General features: G+C 32.4%; 1 long non-coding RNA gene across 1 annotated transcript; it reads left to right on the forward strand.

The window, feature by feature from the left end:
- Positions 1 to 4,596: 4,596 nt before the first annotated feature.
- LOC144552735 (uncharacterized) lies at positions 4,597 to 8,217 on the forward strand. Its single transcript, XR_013511213.1, has 5 exons — positions 4,597 to 5,121; positions 5,156 to 5,296; positions 5,942 to 6,028; positions 6,416 to 7,212; positions 7,903 to 8,217. It is a non-coding gene; the product is annotated as an uncharacterized LOC144552735 (long non-coding RNA).
- The last annotated feature ends 301 nt before the right edge of the window (positions 8,218 to 8,518 follow it).

The following is an 8,518-nucleotide window of genomic DNA, read 5'->3' on the forward strand; positions in this document are numbered from 1 at the left end:
TCACCGGTTGTATAATTTCTTTCCGATGAGATTCACACATTTTTTTTACAAAAAAAAAAAAAAAAAATATTTTTTGTATTGAAATATTAGAAATGTTTAATATATTTCTTTGAAAATATATGAAATATAGTATAATTTAATTTATTAGAAAAACTGCAACAAATAACATGGATCAATATTTTTGAGGCCGAATTTTTCGCGTCTGTAAGAAAAATTAATATATTTATCTGTGTTATTGGAAAAAGAAATGCTTTGATTTTGAGTTACTAATCTAGGTTCAAAAGTCACTTCTAAGTAAATACATAAAATATTGTCATCCTTATGGTACATTTAATTTATAAAAAAATTTATCTATTTTTGAAAATAAAAACAAAAACTTTAAATAATTTAATGATTGTTATTCAAAAAGAATTTTCAAAGTAGATACAACATTCAAAACCAAATTCAAAACATATTTGTTTTTTTTCAATAACACACATAAAGAAATATGCTCGTTGTCTAATGAGAACCAAAGTGTAGAGATATAATTTGAATTCAATTTTTCTAGGCTTTTTATTCCAACAAGACTGAAATAATTTTTTTCTAGTGGGCTAGATTAGGCTGCAGAGACTGAAATAAAATTTTCAAATTCTTGAGCCGGGCCTTACATTTAGAATTACTTCGGGCCCAAAGCGAAAGCTTAAATAGCGTTTATTTAATTAGAGTGAGTCTTATTATTTTTTCCTCACATTTAATTAGACCAAAGCGAAAGCTTAAATAGCGTTTACCGCGTCATAGTAGAATGGAAGATAAAATAGCATTATGCCTATATTGCATCACTATAGCACGCGATAGCATTGATAGTGCCATAATTTTGATGGTCCTAAAATACTATAGCGAAGGTTGCCGCTATGACGCGCTATTTACAACCCTGGACCAAAACAATAAATTAAAATGTATATTTATTTTTGTAAAATGAAAGAATTAGATGAATCGAGTTGTATAAGAGATAATCGCATGCTCGTATTTTTAAAAAGTAGACAAAATGTTTTGTATCCCTTTCATATCTTTTATGTATATTATTTGAGTACTTTAAAATTGCATATTTTGACTATTTTCTCATCTAAAATTCATAATATTATATTCCCTCATATAAATCTCAAAATTTCACAAATTTATACGCATCACAAGTAAAAAAATTACTTGATACTCAAATTAATTATGTTTAAGATTTTAGAAACAACAATCAATCAAGGATTAATTAAAAGTAAACTCATAAGAAATTCCACTACTACTTCATAAGAAATCCCAACAGTAGAATCATTATTAATTAATTCAGATAAATTTTGCAGGGAATATCATCAAACAGAGAAGAAAAATTCTAGCTTAAATTGTTTCGGACAATACATCAATATTCAAGAATATGTATAAGCTTCCATTTCACTACAGGAAGAAGCAGGAACAACAGTAAGAAAAAGTATTAGCATGGAACAAACTTATAGAAGGATTATCTGTTGATATTCTATACCAGTACAAAATTACAATAATAGTGTCTCTCATTAGTAAGGAAGCAGCTAGAGCAAACTCGGTGTCAGCCATAAAGACCTTTGCCAAAGCTCATTCTTTTGAAATGAGCCTAAATCACCAGTTATATCAGTAACATTTCCATCATCTAGCCTGGCCAATTTGATGTTGTGATTATAGTACCATGAGCCACAACTTTCTTGTCTGTTCCTCTGCTCTGTCCTTACCGAGTCATAGCACAAACAATTTAAACCCCATTCTGGCAATTGCAGATTAGCCCTTGAGAGGGAAAATGCATTGTATTTACCACACAGGAAAAGCACATTTTGGCCTACATCTATCACTTCAATCCACTTTGGTTCTCCATCATTGCTCAACTTGTACACTTTATGCTTAGTTTCCTTAAAATCTTCATTAACATAGATAGGTATGTCCTCAATGAGCAATATGTCCCCAGATACCCCTTCGACCAGACGATGATGAACGCAAAATAGATTAATGCTGCCAGCCTCACCACCAAGGTTCTGAAACTCGGAATCGGAATCGGATTTTTGACCGCCGAGTCAGAATCGGATGAATCGGCCGGAATCGGAAGAATCGGATCGGTAACTCGGGTTTTTTTGGCAGGGTTTTTTTGGCAGAACCCTTGTTTTGTAGCCAAAAAATAGGAAAAAATTGATAAAAATAATTTGTAAAAAAACTATATTAATTAAGACAATATTACACTCAAATTGTTATATCCCAAAAATTTAAATAAATATTAATCATGATAAATTTAAAATTTTTCACTCAAATAATTTTTTTTACTAATTAATCCAATGATTGTTTAGAGCTTATATTATTAATTTAATATATAAATTGAAAATTTTGAGATATAAATAATTTATGAAATTATATAAATAAAATGAGAATTTGAAATTAAAATAAAATGATTCGTGTAAAGAAATAAATAAATAGGTTTGTAATTAGTAGAATAAATATACAAGTTTTGTACGAATAATTATATATATAAATTGCAAATTTTATTTATTTAGAAATTATAAAGATGTGAGTTGATAATTACATGTATATATACATATATACTAATTTTTTTTTTTGAAAGAAGTGGCTTAGCCACCGATTTTCATAGAACGGAAAATCATACAATAACCAGTTGATACCAATCAGGCAAGAGCAAAACAAAACAAAACATCACATAGAAACCTCCTACAACTAAGCATAACCAAAACAAGTAAACATGCAATAAAGTAACAAGCTATAACAACACCACAAAACACCACAGACATGCCAATAGTCAAAAAAAGACCCTGTACGCCTAATTGACAGAGGATATGGAGGAGCTGGAATCTGACATGTCATCAATCAAAGCTATCCCTGGTCCATACATATATACTAATTGATATTGAATTATCCGAATTCTGAGAAAATTCGAAATCTAAAAATTTATTTACAAGTTTTGTTAGATTATTGGGAATATAATTATTCTAATTATCATGTATGAATATATATAAATTGAATTCTAAAATTTGAAAGATAGAAATGTGAATTATTTGTGCAAATTAATCATAAATTTTTACAAGAGTTTGGATTGAAATTTTTACAACCGTAATGAATTATAAAACAAATTAAGTGAGTTCATATAAATTCTGAATTGTTTGAACCATTGGATCACAGATAGCACGAATCTTGAAATCATCTAGTCACTTGATTTGGATTGAATGACAAAAGGGATTTAACTCATATCTATCTATAGATATAATTTGGGATGTCCCGGTACTGTTCATATACAGTAACCTTCTACTTCTCCACCGTTTGATTTGTTTTGAACGTTTGGTGATTTATTTTCAAAGATGAGTTACTCTCTGACAAATGGGTCCCCTTTTCCACTGTAGTTGCTCTCCTCAGAACTTTCCGCTGTCTTCTTCGTTCGATCTGCATCTTACGGCCGAAGATAACGCGTTCTCACGCTCTTACACCTCCTCTCTTATTCGCTACGTGTCGTTCTCACCTTTCTCTGTCAACAGCTGTTCTCCTCAACCTGTTTGCCTTCCTAAACCCTTCGCACCTCTTCGCAACTTCCAGTTTAAACCCTTCGCCTCTATCTTTCTCCTTCGTCCGCCGCTTTCTCTTCCCTTTCTCCTTCCTCTCTTTATCCTCTCTCGGCCGACCTTCTCCTCCTCCGCTAACCATTATTTCAGACCTTTGCTGCTTTGGTTGAGACCCCGCTCCTTCATCACCAAGGCCCTTCTTTTTCCAGTAAGACTGAAATTTGTTCGTATAACACAATAAGCACGATGCCTCTTATCTCTTATCTTCCCCTCTCCTGGCGTCTTGGAACTGTTGGAAGGAAGAAAAAAAAAGGGTTCGAATAAGAACCAAAAAATAAAATAAAGAAAATAAAAATGGGAGGGAAAAAGGAGAGAGTTCCACCCGCGCACCTCGCCCCCCTCCCCCGCACGCGCGTCAACCATAAGGTAATGAACTAATTTATAGTGCTTTATTAGGGATTATGTCAATATTAGTCCCGAAATTAAATAACTAATATTGGAATTAATGTTTTCAACAAGTAGGATACAGTTCTGGCATTTTATTCAGAGAAGGCCAGATCTTCTATACAAAATGAATTGGGTTGCTCCATTGAATTTTATTTTAACCAGCCTACTGCTGCTGCCAGTCTTGGTCAGGTAGTAAATTCGTAATTTATATTTCCTTCCTATTTTATGTGATAAAATGTTATTTGTAATGTAGTATTATATGTTTTGACATCATTCAGTTAAACTCGAAATAGGTGCATAGAGCAGTGCTTCCCAATGGAGAAAAAAATAAGTAGTTGTTAAGGTTCAGCAACATTGATTTGAGTCTGAAAAAACTGTTGGACATTGACTTGAGAAAAATTTTACATGTTAAGCACAACATAATAAAGAATGCCTCCTATTTCATGGGATTTAATTCATACATATTTCAACCTATTCTTAGGACACCTGAAATTGGTGGCAGGGTACTTTCAGAGTAGTAAAACACTCGGTGGTCCCACGAGAGACTGGATTGGGATTTATGATAAATGCTCAAAGTAAGCATTTCTATAAATATTGCACAATAAACTTAGCAAATGGTTTTCATCTGTTCTCCTTAATCTTTCCATATAAATATTGTCGAAATAATTTTCATCTTTTTTATTCCAAGTCGTCATTATTTTGTAAAATTTTGTATAACTTTTTTTTTCTCATATTGCTTTTGTTGTTTACATTTGAGTATTAATTTTGAATTATCTGTGGTTTCAGGATATTCTATATCAAGAAATTGATTACATCAACGAAGAAAAGAATGTAGACAAATTTAAAAGAGATTTTAGAAACATAAATTTGGTTTGGGAGCCCGTAAGCTTTGTCCGACAGCTGCTTTATATTTTTATCTTTTGTATTGAAGAGGTAATATTTTTTCATGACGGCTTATTATTTGGGAATTGGGATTACACTACCACTAATGTTCTCACCTTGGAGTATGTCTCCGGCGAGCCTCTATTCATACTATTTGGTTTGCAAAAACCAAGTCTACAACAACCCCGATATTCAACTTGATGTCTTTTGTTTTTAGTGATTTAGTCCTATTTTATTCTAGGTATAAAAATAAATAACTTGAGACAGATGCGCAGGGCTATTGTCACTCTCTTATTGTGGTCCACTCAATTGAGTCATACTTAATTCAAGTTTTGAATTAGGTTCCCTTGTCATACGAGCTATATTCTGTGGGGCTCTTGGGTGTTTGGAGCGATATGGCCTCTAAAATTCTCTTTGTGAGTATATGCTGACTCATATCTTTGCACTCATGGCCTTACTTAATTTAGACTGGAACTCAAAATTTTGCGTTTTCTTTTGTTTGTTGTGCTTCAGCTATAAGGAGATAGTTTTGTACTTTGGTGCACGAAAAGTACTCTGACTTTTGACTGGAACTAAAAAAAAAAAAGAAGCTCTTATTGGGTTTTTTTTTTAATTTAACAGATGAACTATTATTTATTGTAATCCAATTTTTTTAAACAAAACTGAAAAGGGCTTTTCATAGACCCATGTATAGGTAATAAATTCTTCCTTTGTAGTTGTCACTAAAGTCGAGTAGTTAAGTTTAGGTTTTATTAAACTAAATTTTTTAGTTATTTTTGTTTCGGTACATCATACAAAAAACAAGCAGAAGAGTGCAACCAACTGGTAGAGACATTGTACTGGGATTGGCCATTGTACCACTATTTTCTGAGATCAACAAATTCCACAATAATGGAGGGATAAGTCTGGGTGAATATGTACGATAGGTTTCAGGGGTTCCTTAACTAACTTATAATTAAGAAAAATTGGGTGGTTTTTTACTTAGGTGCAAGTACATTCTATATAGGGCGGTATTTGAAAATAAACTTTCTAATTATTACTTCTCTTATTTTATTTTTCAGAACCAAATAGAAGCAATAGACTGGGAAAACGGAGATCTCTTGCTAACTTTGTAGTGCCAAGAGAAGAATCTCAAGGACAGTCAGCATGTAAGTACGCAGAAAATTAATATTCAAAAATAGGAATATTCATCTTTTCATATTAATCAATTTAGTTCTACATTCTACTATAAATACTTGCAGGTTTTATTAAGGTGTATATGTTTTTTTTTATGCTTCAGGAGCACACATTATCATCTGCTATTTTGTGTGTTTCTTTTTAGTTCTCTAAGTTTGTTTGGTCTTCCTATTAGAGTTAAAACATTGTTCCCAATCCAAAGATTTATCTGAAAGGGAATTTTTCTTTTGATGTTTGATCCTATTTCTTATGAAAATATACTTTGCTTATATATAATAGCCTGGTCATGCAAATACTGAGAGGTCTGATTTACAAAAAAATTGGAAGTGAACGATCTCTATAATCTCTTTTGTATTCAGGTATACAAGGGTTTCACCAGGACAAAAAAAAAAGGAAGGGAAGAAAACTCAAATATGCACCTTGCAAGGGGTATAATGTAAAGTTGAAACAAAAAACTGCATGCAGGAAGCATTGAGGATTAATATGATTATAATGGAATTGCCCCTAGCAAGAAATAGAAAAAAAGGAGGGGTAATGGAGGAGAAGCGGAAAAGAGGAGGGGCATGGGAAGGCAAATGCTGACTCAGAATGAGCAATGCCTCTTCTGATTTGAGAACCTTTCTTGGCCAAAGCACCTTGTCTTATCAATTGTGAATATTACTAGACTGATGCTACCCCAGTGGCAGTCCATTGTATCAGGATACTATATATCATCCTTCTTTTGCAAGTTAGGCCAAAGCAGTACAATTTTTGATGTTTGGTATTTAGCCATTTTGCATTTTTTAATACTTTAGTCAGATAAAGGTAGCATGTATTGTTCACACAAATATTGGTTGGGTACCTGCATCATGAAGTCTGGTACCATGCTACTATTTTTTATTCCTTTCACTTCATCCCTGTTAATTGAGTCTTAGATACCAAATTATGGTCAAAATTAATTACTTCAATTAATATCCTTTTATTGTTTTTCCTTTGGAAAAAAAAATGCATGAAGCTGCCACGAGAAACATAAATAGCAACAGGTGATACGCTACTTTAAGAAGTCTCTCCAGAGAAGTTTGGCAAACAAGAAAAGGGTGTGGTTTTTCTAGATACTGTGATTAGCCTGTCAATACCTTCTGATATCTCCAGTGCTGCTCCTATGTACATTACAAAGGTTCATGTTCTTTTCATGTTTATTTGTTTTCCTGTGTCCATCTGGTTGGAAATGTTATATTTACTCCTTAATGAGCATAATTATGTTGCTTCTCTCTTGAAAATTTGGTTAATGAAAAACAGGACTTATTCTTTCTAGCAAATTTTAGTGAAAAAGACTAGATTTTTTTTTATCAATTTTCACCCTTCAAAATGTATGGCAGTGTGGGTGGTATTGGGGGTATTTGACACCTTCCTCTTTGAGGGAATGCACAAGGATACTATAAAGTCCATGTGTTCTAAAGAAAAAGGAATACAAGACATTTTGAAAGTTTTGTCTGCTTCCTCCAAAGCTTTGACCTTTTTTAGTAATTATTTCCCCATGCTAGCAATCATGTATTCATCAAAACCCCGTAAGGACCCTCTAATATTGCCGCAACATCACCTGGTATATGTGTTATACATGTTAGGTTGTACACAGGTGCATCATGTGCAAAGTGGATATATATATCAAGACTACAATATGCACACAAAATATTCAACCTATTCAAAATAGTCATGGTATAGCATTTACAAAATTATAGTAATAGCAAATTTCCTGTGAAAGATTAAAATCATTATTATATTTTTTACCGGAAATCGATGAAGCAGATTATGAGTAGGTCCGCAGATTTAGTGGGAAAGATTAAAATCATTATTATCTTTTTTACAGGAAATTGATGAAGCAGATTACGAGTAGGTCAGCATGAGGCAAAGAAACTGATTACCGGCAACCAATGCCAGGTCGTGTGAAACTTGGCCTTGATCGCAGGTTAAGAAACATAATGGCAACAAATCAGACTGATTTTGGGTCCAAATCTGGGTCTCATCTGGACCTGCCGACAAAAACCATCAATACTCCCAAGAAACCGAGCAACCTTTTAAAGATGAAGAAGAGTTAAAAGTCGTAGGTCAAGAAATAATTCAAGCTTTCCAATTTCTTGAAACCACTAACTCTTTTATGCAAAATGTCATGAATAAATTAAGATGGATTTTTTTTTTTTGAAGAAAATTAAGATGGAATCGCAGAATACAAATCTTTCAATAAATTTGTATCCTTTCAAAAAAAAAAATCTTCAAGTAACTTTGTAAAGCAAAGAAGTTTGATGTGAACCAGTACTGTTAAAAATATAAAAATAAATCATAAATTCAACATTATGTTTTCATAAAAAGCACTGCAATTTTCAGAAAAATTTAATGAAAACTATTAAAAAAATACAAAAAAGTTTATTCATCTATTTGCCGAAGCAACGCGAGGCTTGATTTCTAGTGAATAGAAATTTCGGATC

The sequence above is a fragment of the Carex rostrata genome, chromosome 4 (assembly GCF_964058835.1).
Source record: "Carex rostrata chromosome 4, lpCarRost1.2, whole genome shotgun sequence".
In the NCBI taxonomy this organism is placed as follows: domain Eukaryota; kingdom Viridiplantae; phylum Streptophyta; class Magnoliopsida; order Poales; family Cyperaceae; genus Carex; species Carex rostrata.